The sequence below is a fragment of the Syngnathus scovelli genome, chromosome 4 (assembly GCF_024217435.2).
Source record: "Syngnathus scovelli strain Florida chromosome 4, RoL_Ssco_1.2, whole genome shotgun sequence".
NCBI classification, from domain to species: domain Eukaryota; kingdom Metazoa; phylum Chordata; class Actinopteri; order Syngnathiformes; family Syngnathidae; genus Syngnathus; species Syngnathus scovelli.
The window spans coordinates 6073899-6096217 of NC_090850.1; positions in this window are offsets into that span (position 1 = coordinate 6073899).

The window sequence follows — 22319 nt, forward strand, 5'->3', positions numbered from 1 at the left end:
CAGATATGCCTGCAGACCCACTACAGGACGTGTTTGGCCCGTGGGAGGCCATTAGCCGTCAGACGAGAGGTGCACAAGCAAACAGCAAAAGGTGGGCAGTAATGTTCACCTGTCTCTGTGTGCGCGCTGTGCACATTGAAGTGATAGAGACTCTGACTGCATCTATTTTCATTAATGCGCTGCAGAGATTTTTCTCCATCAGAGTCCCTGCAGCACAGATTTGGTCTGACAGAGGCACTAACTTTCCTGGCGCTCCTAAAGAACTGAATCTGGAAGATGACACAGACGTGAGGCGTTACCTACAAGACCAGCAATGTAGCTAGATCTTCAACTCCCTGCATGCCTCCCACATAGGAGGGGCTTGGGAACGACTCATCAGGGTGCTGCGTTGCATCCGAGACTCCATGTTCCTGCAGCAGCGCTTCACTTCACTGACGCACGAGGACGTCACTCTTTGCCAAGCCATTTGATCAGGAGGTCTGTCTCCTCTGCTACTGACAGGAATATATTGTCTATGTCATTGCAGAATTAGGCTTTCCATGCCCAGTAGTTCTCTGCCTTGTCATCGAACTTTGTCAGTCCTGTGGAGAGAATCTGGTTTCTTGCGATGAACCTTGCTCGGTCAGCCATCGGGGAGCTGTGTCCATTGTCAATCGTGCACTTATCTGATGTAAGTGACCGGCTCTCCGTTTAAAGGGCTAGAGACACCGGTATATGTATAAATCGGTTTTAGTTAGCTTATGGGCTTATAAATATAAATTGACGCTCGAAACAACGAAAAGGAAGCTGTTGCTCTGAAAAATATAATTTAAATTTGACGCACAGACGAGTTTGACTGCACCGAGCCACCAGCCGGAAGTGACGTCTCATGACGTCTCAAGTTGTACGCGTTTAGCTTCAGTGAATGTAAACAAAAAGAGAAGAGGGGCCAACGCGGAGACGTCCGGCCAGGTTTGCGGCCAACCCAGCTCGCCTAGCCGTGCCTTCCAGTATCCTGGCGTACGTTCGTTCGCGGGACGACAAGATGGGTTGAGTTCGCCTGATAGGATCCACGAACCGGACAGTGCGTGCCTGCTGTGTGCTCGTGTTCACAGTGGCCTGGTTGACTGTAATCTTTCCAGACTCTGCTGTGCATCGGGAGCGGCTAGCGTGCTATCACTCTTATTGTTCATTTTCTTGTTTTAATTTCCTGTGTTGTTTACTTGTATGTGCGTTGTGAACTCTGTCTTGTCACCCTGGGATAGTGAGAAACGTAATTTCGATCTCTTTGTGTGTCTTGACATGCGGAGGAATTGACAATAAAGGAGACTTTGAGACTTTGAAAAGTATGTCGAAGCGTGACGGGAGGGGCACAATTCAGAAAATGTGCTCAGCTCGTCGAAAAAATGCGATTTAAGAAATAAAATTAAAAATGCGCCTAAAACCTAAACCAAACGCTGCAGATGTTCATTTCTCCATGCGCAGTGGTCAACTCGGCACTCTACTCTTTTTACTATGCCAACCTAACCACAGTGACGGGAGAGGCACAATTCAGAAAACGTGCTCAGCTCGTCGAGAAAATGCGATTTAAGCAATAAAATTAAAAATGCTTATAAAACCTAAACCAAACGTTGCAGGTGGTCATGTCTTCATGTGCCGAGATCAACTCGGCACTCTAAAGCCCCCAAGAGCACTTTTTACTATGCCAACCTAACCAGAGTGACGGGAGAGGCACAATTCAGAAAATGTGCTCAGCTCAGCCCAAGTGAACTGCTAGATTCATTCTGCGTCAAAAGAGGTTTCTGAATCAGATAAAATGATGCTAATATTGCCGCTAGAAACGGAGCTGTCGCTATCATCTGCCATGTTGTTTGGGTTTGTTGACATCCAGATGTACAACTTGTGACGTCACAGTAATGGCGCCGCCAGTTTGGCTTCGTGCGGGACCCGATCGATAAACTGGCATTTCATTTCAGCTTTATTCTTAGTAATCGGTGTCCATTTTTAATTTCCAATGCGGCAAATGTGTTCACTTTATACATTCTATCAAATTCCGTTCTAACTGAAAAAAAAAGGGATGTCTCTAGCCCTTTAAAGCAGCCATGTCCAAAGTCCGGCCCACGGGCCAAATCCGGCCCCCGGTCATATTTCATACGGCCCACAGCTTCGGTCTTATGATGTATTATTCATGGCCCGCCTGCACTGTCCAACTCAGGGGTGGGCAATTAATTTTTACAAGGGGCCACATGAAAAACCTGAGTTGTGTCAGAGGGGCCACACCTACGATAACTTAAACCTGCTCAATTTTCTTCCATTGTAAAATGCACTAAATTATTTATTTTAAATAGCTGGTACTGGTCATTTTTAGAATACAATTATTCTGTTTATATTTATATTAAGCTATATGAAATTGTGGTGTATAGGTCAAATAAAAAAACAATCATTAATCAGTACAATTTATTCTTAACTTTTCCTCAAATGACAAAGCCGCTGCATCTCTGGGTGTGAAGTTTGATAAAAAGTCAAAGTCAGCTTTATTGTCAATTTCTCCACATGCCAAAGACCCACAAAGAAACCAAAATTTTGTTCCCCGCTATCCCACGGTGACAAGACGTGGCCCACAATAGACAATCAAGTAAACAACAGCGTGCTGAATAAATAATGAATAAATAACACAACAAATAAATAAGAGGAGGAAAAAGGAGCAAGTGAGCGTACAGCAGACATTCCAGAAAATAGCGCAACAGTGCCACACGCTACGCAGAAGGGGTTAGAGAGTTCAGGGTCCTAACAGCCTGGAAAAAGAAGCTGTTGGCGAGTCTGGTGGTGCGGGAGCGCAGGCTCCTGTACCTCTTCCCAGAGGGCAGAAGGTCAAACAAAGAGTCCTTGTTGGGCTTGCAGTTTTGCTAGCAATGCATCAGCCTCTGTTGCGCGCTGTTTATCAGACAGATGTATTTTTTCTCATGCTCGGTCGTGTAGTGACGACTTAAATTATATTCTTTAAACACAGCGACCTGTGTACCACAAATCAGGCACACGGCTTTACCTTTCATTTCTGTAAAGAAATACTTGGCAGTCCATGTCTTGTTGAAAACACGGCACTCCTTGTCAACTTTTCTTTTCTGAGGGTCAGCACACATTTCGAGGGCAGCATTACTTCGCACTGTTCACCTTCACGCGCAGTTCACATACACGTACGCTACACGGAAGTGCGACGCCTTTCAAGATCAAAGTAAAACAGTTAGCATTAGCCCCAAGCGGCTTGCTAATCGCGATGAGCCAGGTAAGACGCATAGCCGTCCAAAGTCATCTCGGTCTACTGGCCCTCGCACTTTGGTCATAGGCGACTCAATTACCCGCAACATTACGCTTAAAAATCCAGCCACGGTAATGTGTATTCCTGGGGGCAGAGCACCCGACTTAGAAGCTAATCTTAGGGAGCTGACTCGCAATAGGCCTAGTCAACAGCGTAGTTCCAACAACACTAGCTACTCGGACATAGTGATACACGTCGGCTCCAATGATGTTAGGATGAGACAATCAGAGATCACAAAGAAAAACATAGCGAGGACTTGTGATCTTGCCAGAAAGATGAGTCGGCATCGAGTATTTGTCTCTGGCCCCCTGCCTGGGAGAGGCACTGATGAGAGGTTTAGTAGATTAGTCTCCCTTAATCGATGGATGGCTGGGTTCTGTAAAAAGCAGGGACTGTATTTTATAGATAACTGGTCCTCCTTCTGGGGCCGCCCCGACCTGCTGAGGAAGGACGGCCTTCACCCTAACCGTGAAGGCGCCTTCACTCTTTCTAGGAATATAGATTACTGTTTGAGCCACTCATGACAGGTCACTTTAGAGCAGGCCAGGGCACAGGTGATTAGACCACCTGTGAGGATGGGTTTGGAGTCTGTTAAGTTAAAGTTAACTAGCGCTAGGCTAGACTTTCAGCATACACATAGCTCCTCGTGTAGACTAGAGCGTGACAGTTTAAGTAGTGCTGCAGTACACATAAACACACTTTCTACTGGGGTAGTAGACAAATCCAATCACTCCGTCCCGACCGGTCTTGCTGATGAAACGGTGCCTGTTTTAGATAACTTCACATGTGTAACAAATACTCAAATTCCCACGGTCGTTTCATCCCACCGCCCTAATAAACTTTTGAGAGGTGATATTAGGCCTAGAGAACACAATTTTACTCGCATCCCGTTTAAAAATCCTTCGATAGATACGCACCCTGATCAACCAATTACACTTAAATTCGGTTTTATGAATATTAGATCACTTCATACGAAAGCAGTTCTCGTTAATGACCTTATCACGGAACATAATCTAAACGTTTTTGGTCTTTGCGAGACCTGGTTAAAACCTAATGAACTGCTGCCACTTAACGAGGCCTCGCCTCCAAATTTTGTGAGCTCGCATGTGGCTCGTCCTCGAAAAAAGGGTGGGGGTGTCGCCCTCATCTCAAATTCTGAGCTTAGATTTAGGCCTCGCTCAATTCACGTATTTAAAACATTTGAAGTTCTCATTGTGCGTTACCGTCATTCTATCTTGTTGTTATTTACCGCCTACCCGGGGCTTACTCTGGCTTCCTGGATGAATTTTCAGAAGTTGTGGCTGATCTAGTGACAAATGCAGATAATATAGTTATCATGGGTGATTTCAACATCCACATGAATTCACCGTCAGAACCACTGACTTCGGCATTTCAAACTTTAATCGATACGTTTGGTTTTACGCAAGCTGTACAGGCAGCAACGCATAAGAATGGAAATACCTTAGATCTGGTATTATCCCGGGGACTAGCAACCTCAAATATAACAGTACTGTCATACACTACTGTTCTGTCTGATCATTTTTAAAAAAAAAATGAAATTTTAGTTCCTTCTCAAAGACAAGAGAGCAATCAGAATTATAGCAGCCATAATTTTAACTCCATGTCTGCAACTGCGCTATCTGAGTTACTGTTGCCGGCAACCGCCATGTTTCCCGCGTACAGTGGCTCTATCGATAATCTTACAAATGAATTCAATGCGACATTATTAAAAGCCATCGACTCTGTGGCACCGCTACGTCTGAAAACTCGCCGTAGATGGCCAACTCCGTGGTTCACAGATGAAACACGTACGTTTAAACAATTATGTAGAAAGCATGAGCGCAGATGGCGTTTAACCAAACTTGAGGTTTTCCATCAGGCATGGAAGGACAGCCTCCTGAAATATAAAGATGCGCTTATTTTAGCAAAAACTCGTTATTTTTCGCAAGTCATTAATCTTAATAAAAACAATCCTAAATACTTATTTGATACATTGGCAAAGCTAACTCTGCGCCAGCCGACCCCCGATAGCTCCTTCCACTCAGCTGACGAGTTTATGAAATTTTTTGCTCAAAAGATTGAGTCCATTAGGGACGAGATCAAGAATACCATGCCAATCGCTCCGCCGGTTACTAGCGCTGGGGATCATGCAATAACCCTCTCAAATTTTAAAAGCGTGTCCCTTGAAATGCTTACAAAATTGGTTAGTACGGCTAAAAAAACAACATGTTTACTCGACCCGCTTCCAGCCAAACTACTTAAAGAATTATTTCCAATTTTAGGACCGTCCGTCTTAAATATAATCAATCTGTCTGTTTCCTCTGGGATAGTGCCAATAGCCTTTAAAACCGCTATTATTAAACCACTACTTAAGCGAGCAAATCTTGACCCGGACTGTCTCAGTAATTATAGGCCAGTTTCAAACCTCCCATTCATAGCAAAACTTCTCGAAAAAGTAGTAGCACAGCAGCTTATTGATTACATGGTCGCTAATAATCGATATGACTCTTTTCAGTCTGGTTTTAGAGCTAATCATTCTACAGAGACAGCACTTGCTAAAGTGACTAATGATCTCCTCATAGCTATGAATTCAAATACGTCGTCTGTATTGTTACTACTTGATCTTAGTGCTGCCTTTGACACTGTAGACTTCGATATTTTATTAGGGCGTCTTAAAAGTTGTGTTGGTATCTCAGGGTCAGCACTAAGCTGGTTCAATTCCTATCTATCAGGCAGGACGCACCGAGTGGTCCATGGTAATACGTCCTCTGAGCTTTATAATGTTACGTGTGGTGTCCCACAGGGATCGGTACTCGGACCGATTTTATTTAATATTTATATGATTCCGCTTGGGGACATAATACGTAAATATAATATTAGTTTTCAATGCTACGCGGATGACACCCAATTATATATGCCGTTATCGATGACAGATCCACAGGACTGCTGTAATCTCGAGGCGTGCCTTGCGGAGATTAAGCAATGGATGTCTCTCAACTTCCTTCGTCTTAACCCGGATAAAACTGAGATGTTGATAATTGGTCCTACTTGTTATCAACATTTATTTAAGGAAACCACTATAACTATAGATAACCGTACTACCACTCAGAGTGATACGGTAACTAATCTCGGGGTAATATTTGACCAAACGCTCTCCTTTCAAAAACACATTAAGAATATAACCAGGATTGCGTTTTTTCACCTCCGTAATATTGCTAAGATTCGTCCTATCCTCTCGACCGGGGATGCGGAAACTATTATACATGCGTTCGTCATGTCGCGCCTGGACTACTGTAATGTATTATTCTCTGGTCTTCCTAAATCCAGTATCAAAAGTCTACAGTTAGTGCAAAATGCCGCTGCGAGGCTGCTCTCACGGTCAAGAAAATTTGATCACATTACCCCAATATTAGCCAAATTACATTGGCTCCCGGTCCATTTAAGATGTGACTTCAAGGTTCTTCTACTAATCTATAAATCACTGCATGGCTTAGCGCCTTCATATCTCGTCGACCTAGTCGTTCCTTATGTTCCGTCTCGTAACCTTCGTTCGCAAAACGCTAGTCTTTTAGTTATACCGAGGGCCAAGAAAATGTCTGCAGCATTCTCTATTCGGGCTCTGTTGGGTTGACAACATTTATCTGAAATCAATCTCAGAGGCGGTAGGTCTTTTTGGCTTGGCGTTTTCTTCTGCGCAGAAGGACGCATCCCAGACACACAGCAAGTGTGGCTGAGACCCGTAGTCTGCTCTGAGTTTAGCCGTGCCATTTATTGAGAGAGAAACAAAGGGGCAAGTGTACATGGTCGAGTAGGTTTCCAGACAGGAAGGACATTCCATAGCTATATCCCATTACCACAGAACACAGGGGGTACTCTTATGGACGGGGCAGTATGGACGTCTCATGACCATTAGCTCAACAAAGACGTAGTCTTTAGTGCCTCTGGGAATACATTGCTGTGCCGTACTCATGACTTTAACTTAAATAAGACCTTTGTCTGCTTCAGCCGTCCCATGACAATCACATGATCTGCACATGTCTAGCTAACTGTGGGGCTTATTGTATAGCGCGGCTAATGACTGCCATATGCCCCCAAGTCATTTTCACGAGGCCAGATACTGCGGAGAATCTTGCACACAAAAGTAGTTACCGTATTTGCCGGTGTACAGGTCGACTCGGTGTATAAGTCGACCCCCTAAAATTCGACGGAAATTTACGATTTTATGATATATCCTTTGTATAAGTCGAGCTCAATTGTTGCATTATATTAAACTTCAAAATTCAATATGCGAAATTTACTGACGAAATGTGTTCAAATTCCGGGAGGCCGTGCGCATGCGGCTGTTTATAAGCACCGCGGAGGAGATCGCGGCGTGCGCGGCCGGCGAGCTCGCGCACGCCGCCCGGCACCAACGGGAGGCCGGAAATAGCTCCAAGCCGAGCGGATCGGTACTTTATAAGCACCGCGGAGGAGATCGCGGCGCCTCATTCGACTTCCAGCGGCCGGCGAGCTCGCGCACGCCGCCCGGCACCAACGGGAGGCCGGAAATAGCTCCAAGCCGAGCGGATCGGCACTTAATAAGCACCGCGGAGGAGATCGCGGCGCCTCATTCGACTTCCAGCGGCCGGCGAGCTCGCGCACCCGCCCGGCACATCCGGGAGGCCGTGCGCACGCGCCAAGTAGCCGAAAATAGCCCCCGCCGAGCAGATCGGCTGTTTATAAGCACCGCGGAGGAGATCGCGGCGCCTCATTCGACTTCCAGCGGCCGGCGAGCTCGCGCACCCGCCCGGCACATCCGGGAGGCCGTGCGCACGCGCCAAGTGGCCGAAAATAGCCCCCGCCGAGCGGATCGGCTGTTTATAAGCACCGCGGAGGAGATCGCGGCGCCTCATTCGACTTCCAGCGGCCGGCGAGCTCGCGCACCCGCCCGGCACATCCGGGAGGCCGTGCGCACGCGCCAAGTGGCCGAAAATAGCCCCCGCCGAGCGGATCGGCTGTTTATAAGCACCGCGGAGGAGATCGCGGCGCCTCATTCGACTTCCAGCGGGCCGCGCACTCGCGCACGCCGCCCGGTTCAAATTTTCTAAGTGCAACGCACAATGAGATGCATGAGAAACGGCCTTGGTTACCATCACATTTGAAGCGATGAATACGAAGTTAAATTTTATGACTGGGTGTATAAGTCGAGGTCGATTTTTTTCTGTCGATTTTGGATCGAAAAAGGTCGACCAATACACCGGCAAATACGGTACATAGAATCCAATGATAAAAAGTATATCATTTCCAACATTCCCCCCTGTTTAACATTGGAATTCATGGAAAACAAAACATCAACTAATAACTACATATGTGTATAAATGAGTATATGCCTACATAATATAGTATAGTACCATCAAAAAGCATGAAAGTTTACATTCCAGAGTTTATCAGAACTACAGCCCTTCATCCGGCTTTGGCTATGTTCGTTATAATGGAATGTATTTTGTTCTGGATCGTCAAGAAAAATAGACAGGTAGGCGATTTACGCAAGGCGGTCCCACTCATCTTGTTCACGCTGGGCCAACATGATATTCTGGACAGCAGACGCTGATGTCAACCTTTTAGTCATGTGACAAATTAAAATAATGCCGCATGTGGTCATTTGATAAAGTAATGAAGGACATAATATTGACACAATATCACACCATACTGCAAAGTTGAAATGCTCTTAGTTTTGCCCCCCTTGCATATGTATGTGTCTGTAGTGAATTGCTCTGGGATCACTGCCCAGGGCCTGCTGTCCATCCAAGATCTTTAAAAGAAAGACAAGATGGCGGCGCGCACGGACGCAGCGGCTTACGGCTCTCCACGCCAGTGCTCTTTTTTCCTTGCCTATATTTTTTTATTTTCACTCTTTGGCACACTCTGTACTGGGAATCCCAAGTACACTTTCCACTCGCTCACGGACATTGAACACCAAGCACAGATACCTATTTCAAGTGACTTTCACCGCAAGCACAACATCCCAGACGAGATTGCGAGACCGCCGGGGTCTCCGTGGATTGTTGTCGGGTCTGGGAGGCGACGCAGGCGAAGAAGAGAGAGGAAGCAAAAGCGAGGCCGTCGGTCTGGCCTAATGCTAAGGCTACGTAAACAACCGCACAAGCCGCCTCTCCCGAGCCTGTTTCTCTCCAACGCCAGATCCCTGCTGCATAAAATGGATGACCTGGATCTACAGCTCACGGGAAACCACTACGTCCGGGACTGTTGTGTGATTATTATAACCGAAACCTGGCTGCGCCCGGATATCCCCGATGCTAGCATGCAGCTAGCAAGCCGCTCCCTGCTACGCGCGGACAGAACATTGGACTCCGGTAAACGCAGAGGTGGGGGGCTTTGTATGTATGTGCACGAAAACTGGTGCAACAATGCGACCATCGTAGGCAGCCACTGCTGTCCGGACCTCGAGTACATGGCAGTCAGGTGCCGGCCTTTTTTCCTCCCGAGGGAGCTAGCTGTTGTTATCGTCATTGCTGTTTACATTCCACCCGACGCTGACGTAAGCACGGCACTCTCTCTCCTGCTGAGAGCTGTGAGTGAACAACAACGGGCTCACCCTGATGGCTTCCACATTGTAGCGGGGGATTTTAACAAGGCCAACTTAAAGACTGTTCTGCCGAATTTCCACCAGCACGTAAAGTGTGCTTCACGGGGTGAGAACACCCTGGACCATGTCTACACCAACATCAAACATGCATACAGAGCTATCCCCCTCCCCCACCTCGGGCAATCAGACCATCTGTCCCTCCTGCTCTTCCCTGCCTACACCCCCCTCAGACGCAAACTCAGACCCACCTTAAGGACCATCACCTCCTGGCCTGAGGATGCACTCCACAAACTCAAAGACTGTTTTCAACGGACAGACTGGGACCTGTTCGACCACCAGGAGCTGGGGACACACACAGACACAGTTCTGGGCTACATCCAGTTCTGCGCCAGCAATGTGACTGTGACCAAAACCATCCGGGTCTTCCCTAACCTGAAACCCTGGATGTGCAGCCAGGTCCGCTCTCTCCTCAGAGCCCGCGACACCGCCTTCAGGTCAGGAGACAGAGCTCTGTACAGCGCTGCCAGAGCTGAGCTGAGGAGAGGAGTCAAACGGGCGAAAGCGGACCACAGAAAATGCATTGAGTCCCACCTGTCCAGCAACAATGGCCGCAAGGTGTGGCAGGGCATCCAGGAGATCACCAACTTCAGGGGCAGTGCCGCTCAAGTCGAAGACCAAGGCGCACAGCTGGCAGAGGAGCTAAACAGCTTCTTTGCTCGGTTTGGAACATCCCAGCAGCACTCCCCTGTCCCTGCCCTGCCCCCTCCCCCACCCAGCTCTGACATCACTCCACTCACTGTTCAGGAGCACAAGGTCAGAAAGGTGCTCCTTACAGTGAATCCCAGAAAGGCCACAGGCCCGGATGGGGTCCCCGGCAAGGTGCTGAGGGCATGCGCTGAGGAGCTCGCCCCCACCTTCACCACGATCTTCAACCGCTCCCTGGCCCTAGCAACCGTCCCGCCCTGCCTGAAAACCTCAACCATCATCCCAGTGCCGAAGAAGTCGGCCATCTCTAGCCTGAATGATTACCGACCAGTGGCCCTCACTCCGGTGATCATGAAGTGCTTTGAGAGGCTGGTTCTTCAGCACATCAAGGATTATCTTCCCCCACACCTCGACCCCCACCAGTTTGCATACCGGACCAACAGATCCACAGAAGACGCCATCGCCGTAGCCCTCCATTGTGCGGTGAACCACCTGGAGCAGCAGCAGAGCTATGTCCGGATGCTCTTTGTGGATTACAGTTCGGCATTCAACACCATCCTCCCGGACAGACTCACCACAAAGCTGGACACTCTCGGACTCCCCTCTCTCACATGTGCCTGGATTAATGACTTTCTGACCAACCGACTCCAGGCTGTGAGAGTTGGCTCCCGCCTCTCCTCCACCCGTACGCTGAGCATCGGCTCCCCACAGGGCTGTGTGTTGAGCCCCCTCCTCTTCTGCCTCTACACTCATGATTGCAGACCGGCTCACAACCACAACCGGATTGTCAAGTTCGCCGACGATACCACTGTGGTCGGTCTCATCTCCAATGGCGATGAGGTAGCCTACAGAGAGGAGGTCCTGGAGCTGGTCGACTGGTGCTCTGAGAACAATCTCGCTCTGAACACCAAGAAGACCAACGAGCTCATCATAGACTTCAGAAGACACAGCCCTGAGCCAACTCCCCTCTTCATCAACGGCGAGCAGGTGGAGAGGGTCCACAGCACCAAGTACCTGGGCGTCCACATCTCTGACCGGATCTCCTGGTCAGAGAACATCACCACCATCGTCAAGAAGGCTCAGCAGCGGTTACACTTCCTGAGAGTCCTCAGGAGGTACAACCTCAACACCGACCTGTTGCTGACCTTCTACCGATCTTCCATCGAGAGTCTACTGACCTACTGCATCGTAGTATGGTTCGGCAGCTCCACCGCCGCTGACAGGGAGAAGCTGCAGAGAGTGGTGAAGGCAGCCCAGAGGATCATCGGCCGCCCTCTCCCCTCCCTTACGGACATCTACACTACCCGCTGCCTCAGCAGGGCTAAGGCCATCTCAGCGGACAGCTCCCACCCTGGCTCCGCCCTGTTTGACCTGTTGCCCTCTGGAAGACGCTACAGGCAAATGAAGACCAGGACAAACAGACTCAGAAACAGTTTCTTTCCCCAAGCCATAGCCGCCCTCAACTCCAGCCGTCACTGATGACACTTTCCTCCTGCACTATTACTGCACTTTGTCCGCACTACTGTTTCTGATTATTCATCTACTTTTCTACTAGTCGATTACTTGACTATGTTACTTGTGTCTACCTCATGCACTGGATGGAGGTCTCCAATTTCATTGTACTATGTAGAATGACAATAAAGGTTTTCTGATTCTGATTTATGTCCACTTCACTGTCCTCAGCGTCTCTTCCCAGGCCCCGGTCAGCGTCCAGGAGTTCCCTAGTAATCGACATCTCCATAACCAGTCGTCAGCAAACAATTCTTCTCCTTTGTGGTTGTTCGGGGCACGGGGATGATTGATGGTCGTTGTCTCATCGGAGTGTTCAATAGAACCTCCAAGCGTCCCTGCATCTACTCCTACGATCCAGAGGCCCGCGTGAACCTAAAACAAACAAACAAACAACAACACTCCCCCCAGGAGTTATGAATTATCTTCCATATTTCTCATCGTGCTGTCAGTCTCGCACGATTTCTCCTGTGACTGCTGCCTGTTGAATTCTGGCACGTCCTGTTAAAGCCTCCAAAACAAGTGAATCCAAAAAAGCATTGAAAGTCACAATTAAATTTTATATGTATCTACTTACGCACTCAAACGTAACCCCACCCCCCTTTGACACATTCGTCCAATGTGTCATTAGGCATCCAAAAAGGAACCGGCAAATGTCCTACCACATCATCATATGTCTTGCAGCCAGTCCTGTCGAACCTTGCACTCATCCAAGATCGTCATCCCCAAGTTCCTGAAAATTGACTGTGCACCTCACACTCGGCAATACCAACAATGGACACTTGTACTCACAAAACTACACAGGCATCGAGTATCTACTGAATGAAAATAGACACACCATGAATCATGGCGCATGGGGATTCCGTCCTGAAAATCATCAATCATCATAAAAATCAAAAGGGTTAGGGTTAACATTTTCACGTGAATTCAACATAAACTTTCAAAGACTGCAATCGACAGCCGGCAAAAGTAATACAAGTTATAAAACAATCAGCAATCTGCTCCTCGGCTGGCGGTTGACGCTGCAATAAGTCAAGTGACACACAGAAACAAAGCAAAGCTCGCACTTGCCTCAAGCAAGCTTAAGTTCCAGATGTATGGTTGTCATCTACATAGTCTGTCACCTTGTCGGGTGAGTCCAGGTTCGTCATGTCATATGTCCATCGTCCTAGTGTTCGATATCAGTCCTGTCTTGTCCATCCGTGTTGCTGAATTAGGCCTTCTCCATGAACTATTTTTGTTGTTCATGGTGCCTTTGATTAACCATCGGCTGTTAGTCATCACGCTTGGGTGTTCCCGTCTCAGGTGAGAGGAATCTTACCCTCAACTGTGACCCTTTCATACCAACTACAAAATACTTTGGGCTTTCATACTGCCCTCAACACACACACACACACACACACACACACACACACACATATTCGTAACCACACAAGCGCCAATCCATTTGCATCTATCACTCATACAACAACAAACAAATTTAGTATGTGTAAGTGAACAGGCAATCAGCGAATATTAACGGTAAACCCTTCATTTCTGGATGTTCTTCCCAAGTGAATATTTCGTACATTCGTACCGGACCTTTACTGTAAAATTGCCAATTAAATGCCTAAAAATTCAGTCATTTGTACTGCTGAGCATGTTCATGGGTGAGCATGGGGAAAGAAGCAGCCTCAGCAGGTCCTTAAATAATCTTGTCCTAATCCATCGTTCTGATCGAGCACCTGGGTAGAGATACTCAAAAGTCTTCCTCCAACAGTCTACTCCACTACATTATTTTCACTTTGCCATGTTAAGGCATTTGTTTTCCGAGTCCTATCACATTTGTCATCGCGTTCACTGTCACTTGGTGTGAGTCTCATGCAGTGTTATTCTTAACTGTCAAAAGTTTTCATGGCTGTTATTCCTTGATCTTATCAAACTTTTTGTTTTGACACCAGAATTTCCCTATGAGGTGTGATTAACTTCTACTTTATTAATTACCTCCATTGAATAATCTAATCACCTTTTGACTGCATCCTAGTAGATCCTAATGCCCTATTTTTCCTTCTCCGAACTGTTAATGACTAAATGTCTAATTGTTAATCTGGATGGGCTAAATGTGATTCTACTCTTATTTCTTGCAATTTTAGCCTGTCTGTTTTATCCAAATTTATCCTCTGATTATGATACTTTTTCTTTCTTCGTAACACTACACAATTTGTTCCTTATTTGTTTATCTTTTAGCAAGACTCCTCAGTTGTGTCAAACTCAGTGCCCAAGCAAGCTTCCATCCACTCTGACCCAAGCTCCACCAAGTCTGATAACGTCTCAGCAGCTTGATGCATCTTTCAGGTCTCGTGTGTCTTTCGCCGCACCTCATTGTCAAGTTGTTATCTTTGGTTGTAGTCTCAGAGTCAACTCATCCCTCACTCTTGGATGAGTCCATTTTCAACTGAGTCCATTCTCATCTTGTGAGTTCCTTCGTTCTTTGTATTTCGCTTCCAAGGATGTCGTTCTACTCCAGGGCGTTGTGCTCCCCCCAAACACAAATATAGTCCTTCTTTGCTCTTGCAAAGGTCAAAGGTGCCTTAGAGCCATGCACCATTTTTCTTGATGTTCTCAGCTGTCGGTGGAGTCTCGGGATCGAGTTTCAGAGTCACTGATGGATACTGAAAAAGACAGACTGGGATACCAAACTTAAATATCATCTTCCAATTTGACATAAATTCCATAGTGCCTTCTGTTAATCAAACTTCAAATTCTACTATTATCAATAATCTAATCTACCTGAGAAGGACAGCGCCTTTCCTTCATGAGCGCTCGGATGTATTGTGATGGACCTCATTTGAACCATTTTAAATTGACAGATTACCCTAAACTTAAATTGCAAGCCTTAACTGTGATCTCCCTCAATTATACTGTAATTTCCAGAAACTCCTCCTATTTTCAGGCTACTATCTATCTTTTGTTTTCCTAACTTTGATTTTATGCCATTCTCTCTATTACCTTTCCACCTTTCCTGATTTGAGCCTTCAATTTCTGATCTAGTTTCCAAATTTTGCCTAGTATCATCTCTATTTTGACCTCAGTATTAATGGTGTTATGCTCACTTTACAGATATTACTGAACTGTCCTGAATTTATAATTCACTGCCAGTACATCGAAGGCCATTTCTCAGCTGTTCACTTTTTCCATGTTCCTGTTAGGCTCCACTATTCGAATCTTCGAATTTTCATATAGAGTTTCTTTTAGGTTCCTGTGTGGATCATGTTTCACACAAACAGGACATGATTAATTTTTTTTTTTTCAAGAATCTAAACCAAAGGTAACTAATAGGTAACTAATAACTCATCTCCCCCCCTCCCCCCCCCCCCCCCCCCCCCGTTGTCACATAAGTGACACAACAGGCGTTGCCTTAAAAGTCATTTTGGCAAAACAGTTTTGTTATTGACATCGTCAATAGCACCTTATCCATTATCACACCCTTTGTTGTTTGAACTAATATCATTTTCAATCTTGTCAATCCTTCTTCTACTTTTGGTGTCCACGCGAATGTATCTTTGACTGCTAACGGCTGTCCATGAGCCACTCCTGTTAGTGGCTTAGCAATTTCAGCATAGCGTGGAGCCCAAGCTCTGCAGTAATGACAGAGAAAAAAAAACATCAGTTGTTCTTTGTGACAGGTCGTGGTGTGTCTAATATAACCTGTTCCCTGCTCTCCCTTTCGCTGAGAGTAAACCAAGATAGTTTACTTCTGGTTTTTACGCATCCTAACTTCTGTTACTTGACTTCACTTCCTCTCTGGCCTAAATGCTGCATGAGGAGAAAGGAATCTCATCCTTACACTTCCTTTGTTTCAAAAGCAATTATCATCATTGTAGACGAAAACTTGAATTTTTGTCTATTCGAAGCCCTTTGAGACTGTTTGTGATTTAGGACTATACAAATAAACTTGACTTGACTTTTAGATGAAAGCGTAAAACGAGCCCTTCAATTCATGATAATCAGTCAACCACTGTGAAATAAGCCTATTTTCTTTTCTTAGCATTAAATATGCTCAAAATCACTCTTTCTTCAAAGTTGTTCTACTACTTTTCACATAGTAGTCTCCAACAACGTCAACCATTCAACCTGTATGTTGTCATTCATTCCTGCTCATTTGCATCTCACACACGCGCACACACACACAGGCACGCACGCATGCACTGTTCTCACTCTCCTCAAGCTCTCTTCAAGCTGTCCACACAGTCATACTACATCATTTTTAATTCACAGTCCTCATTTGAACCTGTCCTATCTCAAGGTTCTTGGTAAAACAACCCACTCATTCCGATTTTGACATATTCCAAAAATACACTCAAAAGATGTTTGCATTCAATTAATTCCATAAGCTATTCATTTCCACAAAATTTGCAAATTTAGGGCAATTTTCCTTCCACTCATTCTTAAAGGCAAATTCTACATTTCACCTTTACATTGTCCCAGTTTGAAATTCACATCATTCAGCCCATTCAAATCACACTGGGAAAGTCAACATTCAAGTCAAATCAACATTCCCAAAATTGCAAAATTAAAAAAATCATGTTTTGACGTTAAATTATTACTTCTTTGTATGGCATGCTCAAACTTGGCCAATAAAAGATTGATTAAAATTTCTGCAAAATTTTACAAAATTCATATTTCACCTCTAAGTTCTACACGTTTCAACTGATTCAGTTCTGCTCGAACATCATTCTGTTGCATCTCCTAAGTATTTATTCATCTTTTTTGCCTGCCTTTACCCCAATTTCTCCAAAAATTGCATTTTCCAGTTTTAATGTCTCCTTTTTTTTTTTCTTGCAGTGCAAATCGAATAGACCCCAGTCTAGTAACTTTCCTTGCACACTATTTTAGCCAATTTCAAAATGTTAACACATAGACACACATAAACACACAGAGAACACAAGGACAACACAAAGGCCCACAACAAAAACACAGTGCACAAACAACATCAACAAACAATGCTGCGCAAACGTCTTCCTCTATTTAATGTTTTGGTTTTACTATTTTTATTTATTTTTTCTCACATTAGTGGCCTTTCAATAAGGTTTGACAACTGTATCATTCGCATACATCAGTGTCATTTATACTTTGGGGAAATTTAACAGCCTTGGTCATGCTTCTTGCTTGTACAGGAGTTCTTATTGACTGACCATGATATATTTTGCTATTATATGGGGGGGGGGGGGTTCAGGTCTTTTAAATTAGATGCATGTTTTGCATAGGAGCAGAAGGAGCTTCTGCCTCAGGCTCCTCTTCTTGAGCCACGCCTAACAGTGCGCCTACGCACTATAGCTTCATTGTCTGACAATCATACTTGCGGCCTCAAGTTTGGTAACTTATTTAACGTATACTTCTCATCCCTGATACATTGTCAGTAACACTTTGACGGCCCCCACTTTAATCAATTTAGTTCAACATTTAAATCATAGGGATTTCTAAAGATGGAATGTTTCTTTAGTGCGATAACAACTTTCTGTGGTAATTCCTGCTTCGACCAGTTTTCTGGTGAGGAATTCCACAGAAATTTGCCATTTCTTCTCACCATGTTACATGCAGCACAATAGCGAGTGATACGTGCTACCATTCACACACACATTCACACCGCGGAATTTTCTTAACACAACGAGGTGTATTTCCGTCTACAAGTTCCATCTGTAGACCGAATTCCTATCACTTGGAATTCACAACAAGGACTCCGCCGTCCTTACCCAGGTACCCTTTTTCTGGGGACTAAAATACCCCAACCACGCGGCCAACAAAGAGGTCTCACCGAGTCTCTGAGAGATTTCTTTTGAAGATTCCGTCAATCATCGCTGCCGAGAGGTGCTGAACCGGACTCCGGCCTGGTGGATGAACATTGTTCCCCAGGGCTTTCCTTCAGGCGTCCTGTGACCTCTGGCGTGCACGGATTCGGCGTCTTCAACACTCTTCGGACCAGCGAGCAGATTTTCAGGAAATCCCGGACGAGCCCCCAAAAATGTTGGGTTGACAACATTTATCTGAAATCAATCTCAGAGGCGGTAGGTCTTTTTGGCTTGGCGTTTTCATCTGCGCAGAAGGACGCATCCCAGACACACAGCAAGTGTGGCTGAGACCCGTAGTCTGCTCTGAGTTTAGCCGTGCCATTTATTGAGAGAGAAACAAAGGGGTAAGTGTACATGGTCGAGTAGGTTTCCAGACAGGAAGGACATTCCATAGCTATATCCCATTACCACAGAACACAGGGGGTACTCTTATGGACGGGGCAGTATGGACGTCTCATGACCATTAGCTCAACAAAGACGTAGTCTTTAGTGCCTCTGGGAATACATTGCTGTGCCGTACTCATGACTTCAACTTAAATAAGACCTTTGTCTGCTTCAGCCGTCCCATGACAATCACATGATCTGCACATGTCTAGCTAACTGTGGGGCTTATTGTATAGCGCGGCTAATGACTGCCATATGCCCCCAAGTCATTTTCACGAGGCCAGATACTGCGGAGAATCTTGCACACAAAAGTAGTTACATAGAATCCAATGATAAAAAGTATATCATTTCCAACAGGCTCCAGAGCTTTGGAATGCCCTACCAATGGATATTAGAACTACTACCTCAGTAGAAACATTTAAGACACGTTTAAAGACACATTTCTATGAGATGGCCTTTAACTAACTTGTGATGGCCGATTTGGCCGGAGTTTGTTCTGTTCTCTCTGCCCACTTCCTCCCCGGCTGGGGAGGGGGTTAGGTGGCTCAAAAGCTGATAGCGGCTGGCTGGATTCTCGGGGACCAGTTCGGGATGGGGGAGCTGCGGCTCGGCCCCCTTGAGGACACTGCCAGGACAATCGAGGGCACCTCCGACATCCATTTTTTTCATTGATTTTCATATTATGTATTACTTGTGCACTCCCTGCATCCATTACAACCTGGTGATCCTGAAAGGGGGATCCTTCCATCTGTGGTCCCTTCTCAAGGTTTCTCATTTTCCCCTGGCAGGGTTTTTTTGAGTTTTTCCTTGCCCTTTTGGGAGCTTATGATCAGGGGATGCTTTGAGAATAATTGTCAATTTTGGCTATGTGAAGCCCTTTGAGACTGTTTGTGATTTAGGGCTATACAAATAAACTTGACTTGACTTGACTAGTTGTATTGCACGCACGACACAGATTTTTTTTCTTTTTTTTTAATTTAGTTGTAATCAAATATAATTTACCATTGGCCTCATGCGGGCCGGACAGGCACGCACAAAGGGCCGGATGTGGCCCGCGGGCCGTGTTTTGGCCAGGTCTGGTCCAACTGAATAAAAAAAAAAAAAATCATGAAACTTTAAACTTTAATTCCTCCTATTACCAAAAAGTGGCAGCACCAGCCCTCTCCGCTCATTTCTGCCATGGCGACTGCAAAGAAAACGAGGAAAGTTGACATTGAGGGCCGTCGCTTTCAAGAGAAAGGGGAATTACAATACTTCTTCACTGAAAATCAAGGCAATTGTGTTTGTCTAATTCGTAAAGAGACTGTTGTCTTGTTTAAGGATTTCAACCTAAAGAGACACCATCAGATTAAACATGCTAACACATACGACAAGCTAACAGGGAGTGACGGCACTGATAAAGTGAAGCAGCTCCAAGCTGAACTGGCATCACAACAGCGATTCATCACGTGGGACTGTGAGTCAAACGTAAATCAAAAGTAAAAATTACTTAATATTAAATATTACGAAGTGGCCATGTCAATACTGTTGATGTTATGAACCTGTAGACGTGACACAAACTATTACTTTCTGAAAAATATTGTAAATGACAAGAGCAAGAGCACTTGTTTTAAGTTTTAATAACAGACAACTGTGCATTACTTATAACACCTGTTTAAAATGTTCATGAGGCAAAAATAATTTTAAAGTCTTGTACATTTAATTATTTCATACAGTTTGTTCAATGTTATCTGACTTCAGATATGAATGAAAGGGAGAATTTGTGTTTTTAAAGTTGTTCACATCTGTCTGAGTGGCTTATATGTGGTTATTTCATCATTTAAAAAATAAAGACAATTGGGACAATGAAATTTGTTTCATAACAGTATTTATTTGCATGAAATTTATGTAGTTAAAAAATGTCTGAAAAAAGTATTGGCCCCCTGGCCCCTTCACTTTATCAAATCTGGCCCTCCTTGCAAAAAGTTTGGACACCCCTGGTTTAAAGGATAAAATTCTGTACTTTAGTCCTGTGCAGTAACGCAGTCTGTAGGGGAGACGAGAATTGATTTAAGTCGGTACGGAAAGAAGATTCGTTCCGAGTCTAACGGCTGTTCAGGTAACTAATCTATTGTTAGATTAATTCCGTCATTTCCGGACGCCAGTCCCGCTGAAATCAAAGAAACCCGAGTGTTGAGTAACTACTTTGTCGAGACCCAGGATCTCCTCCATCGCGGCCGTTTCAGCGGCTCTCCTTTCCTATTAAGATTGTTGCTTTTGTTATCAGCTCAGAATAGTTTAGAGTTGTTAAGACCGCGGGAACTCGTTTATTTTCACTAGCGTACACTCACACTAGCCGAGCTTAAGTTAACGGTTTCGAACCAGATTCTGACACTCCCTGATGTCAAGAATTAAAGCTGTCTTCATTTAAAAAAGAACTGAACGGTTTAAAGTATGAATATGATAGAGAAACAAAAGAGATTTAAAGCATAAAAGAAGTAATCATCATCGAAATTAAATGATTATATAATAGAAATTTAATGAATAAGCAAGAAAGAGAATTACAAGTGTCAATTGTTCAAACAGCTAACAATAACTTCCACTCACCATTCTCAATAGAGCAAAAATTATTCAGTCTCGAAGTTCTCTCGATTGAAAACTCAAACATATAGTAAAAAAGGGTAAGAGGCTAGAGGTCTAAAATGCTGTTTGGTGGAAAAGTCAAGTGATCAGTTCTCCTTGTTCCAAAATCCGAATTCTGTTTAAAAGAACAGGCTTGCCTAAAGAATGGAGATGACGACGCCCTAAAAATGGCTCCTCTCTCCTGCACCGAGGTTTGCATCTCCTAGCCTGTCTTTGAGCTTAAAATTTGACTAAATCCAATTTGAAGATAGTATAAATTCATTTTAACGGACCTTGGGTTAATCTCAGAAAGAATGAAATCTATCTTTGTCTAATCGGCGTTCTCGACCTACGGCAGTAGCTGCAGGGGCATACCCCTGACAGGGAGAGCCCACCGGGTGAGCGAGAGCGATGCTCTTTGTCCGAACGAACCTTTTATACCAGTCCAGTTCGTGGGTACTATGCCTGCTTGGTCACATACCAGTTTTTTTTTTTCCATGACGTCATACATTGGCCTCAGATGACCCAAATGCTTCCAGAATAGACTGCACCTGCATCTCGGCCGGTCTCAACCGGATTCAACCAGATGAGGTGACCATGTTCTCACGGAAGTAACAATTTTCTCAGGGATGCTTCATCCTGTTTCCCACTCCCAAATCTTGTCCACTGTCCATCAACGTGACATTTGCAAATGTTTTTTCTCTGACTTGTGTTCCGTAAAACAGCATTTTGTTGAGGCTTCAACTGGATGAACATGACCGAGGTCACGCTCATATGTGGGATCTCAGTCTTCCACCACTTAGTATCACCATTAACTGTTTCCGCCTCCTTGTCTTCGTTCACATTTATACATTCATGTGTAAATGGAACATCAATATTACATACATGTTTGATACTGATCAAACATCGTGACAATAATAACACATACTTTCACAATAGTCAATTTAACACATAATCATAACTATGATTGTGGATTCTCTTAGTTAGCAGGATAAAACACTCAAGCATCTTCAAATCGTATTTTGACAAGCTGGTGATCTCTAGGTCAAGCTCAAGCGCGGGATTGCAGTCTTCCACCCACGGTATCAATGTCAGCCCCTTGTCCTTACTCAACTCTTAATACATTCATGTGTAAATGAAACATCAGTGCTATGATGCTGCTCAAGTTGCTACTAACTATACAGTATTGCAAAGCAGAATGAAATAAAGTATATTGCAGCTTACTCTAACTGTGATTAACATGTCTCATTGTCATTAGCTAACGATGAGCATGGGCTTCCCTAGTTAGCAAATTAAAATATTCAAGCAGTTTCAAAGTATATTATAGCAAAACAAAATAATATAACATACTCAAATTGTGTGTTGCTGTGCTTCAGAACAAGTCTTCATCTAATCGATGACTTTTTAAACG